A 1968-nucleotide genomic window follows, 5' to 3' on the forward strand; every position below is an offset into this window, starting at 1 on the left:
TGTTAGCACTGAAGTTATCCGTTGAGGTCGTTTCACGTGCAAAGTCAAGCGGCGCGTCAGATAGTTAATGACAGTTGTTCTCATAGCGTAGAGGATAGCTCAAGTGACTGCGCAGCCTGTGGCTGCATTACATCGTTACTACCGACGCATGTCCACTTTTTGTGTCGCAAAATACGATCGCGTTTGGGGACACCTTTTCTGGCGCGTAACTTGAATTTATGAGCGGAACGGTCTGACAGGCTGACTGGGAAACTGTGCAACGTATTTATTTTTTCTTGACAATTGTTTCTCAGGACATCCTACCCTGCAACAGTCTTACAAGCTTTTTGGACTGTTTCTGCTCATTCTGAACATGTGATGTAAATCGTTGGACTTTTAAGCAATAACTGTTTGGAATCTACAACAGTTTTTAATATGATGAATAACTGACAACCTCAGCTGCCGACAGGTGTTGTTGTTGTTATACCTCGATTTGAACAGCTGAAAATGTGTGCCCCGACCGGGACTCGAACCCGGGATCTCCTGCTTACATGGCAGACGCTCTATCCATCTGAGCCACCGAGGACACAGCTGAGGTTGTCGGTTATTCATCATTTAAACCAGGGAAAAGCTGCACGGTCATCAACAGTAACTGTTCTTTGGAGAACAAGTTACTGTCTTCGTATATATAGTTAAAGGCTACCCAGCCATTGACCTTCGTCTGTGCGAATGCGCACAGGTTGCCCAAATTCTAACGGAAATCGCCAAAGCGTGCCCGAGTAATGAATGGGTGGGCAAATGTCTGTAAGGTACAATATATATGTGGAATTGTGGACAGTTGGGAATGTGAGTCTTACGGGAAGCGTGCAAGGAATAAGTCCCTGCAGTCGCGCTTTTCATCTGTGTCCTCGGTGGCTCAAGTGGATAGAGCGTCTGCCATGTAAGCAGGAGATCCCGGTTTCGAGTCCCGGTCGGGGCACACATTTTCAGTTGTCCGAATCGAAGTATAAGAACAACACCTGTCGGCAGCTGAGGTTGTCAGTTATTCATCATTTATTCCAGGGAAAAGCTGCACGGTCATCAACAGTAACTGTTCTTTCGAGAACAAGTTACTGTCTTCGTATATATAGTTATTAATATGATTTATCTCAAAACGATAACAACTGTCTCCGTTCCATTCAGTCCTAAGTGACTGAAAAAGGTTCTACTCTCTCCCACGTTAAAGAGAAGCCAAACAGTAACACATTGTTACTTAAATCGTGTTCGCAACTAACGTAAATGGAAGAGTGTTATATTACACCATGTCATTCGTGTTAAATCTTTTGATATCTCTTTCAATAAGCTGCTCGACGGCAGTGTGATAACGTTGGTACGCCCTGTTTCACAGTAGCAACACATTCCGGGGCGGGGGGTCTTCGCTACAGTTGGTAGTAGCGAATTGTCGCCTTAACTTGCAGATACAAACGCACTTCCTAATGGCTTGGAGAGGCCTGCAGATGGCCTCGCTATTAACGCGGAATGTCCGTCCTGCCCCAAGTTAATGGCCAGGGTTGGCGACATAGAGGGGAGGCGGGCGAGCTAGAGCGTCTGAACTCCCTTAAGTAAGTCACTGTGTACGTCGCTCCGGGGAGGACCTGTCTACAGACGAACGAACGGGTCGTTTCACCGACATGAAGCCATTACGCGCTATTGACCACTTACACTAATCACCTGTGAGAAATGATTGACAATAACACTAGACGGGAAGGAATAACGCCAGATACAGGATATTCTGTGCTGTCGATCCTTTGTGGACTATGGTGCTACGGAAAGAAACATATTGATCTATTCCTGTAGTCTGTAAAAACAGGTGATTAACCATTAAAAAAGCTGTTGATATTGTTTTTCGTCACAGAAGAATGTGCAGAAGTGTGTTGTACACAATGAAGTTATGGCTAGTCATTAGAAATTCCAAAATTGCGGCCCAGCCACGAACATTTTTTTGCTTGG

At 45.3% G+C, this 1968-nt stretch overlaps 1 non-coding gene across 1 annotated transcript; it reads right to left on the reverse strand.

The window, feature by feature from the left end:
• Positions 1 to 491: 491 nt before the first annotated feature.
• On the reverse strand, positions 492 to 565 carry Trnat-ugu (transfer RNA threonine (anticodon UGU)). The gene has a single exon. It is a non-coding gene; the product is annotated as a tRNA-Thr (tRNA).
• Between the last annotated feature and the right edge of the window lie 1403 nt (positions 566 to 1968).

The sequence above is a fragment of the Schistocerca gregaria genome, chromosome 4, assembly GCF_023897955.1.
Source record: "Schistocerca gregaria isolate iqSchGreg1 chromosome 4, iqSchGreg1.2, whole genome shotgun sequence".
Lineage (NCBI taxonomy): Eukaryota > Metazoa > Arthropoda > Insecta > Orthoptera > Acrididae > Schistocerca > Schistocerca gregaria.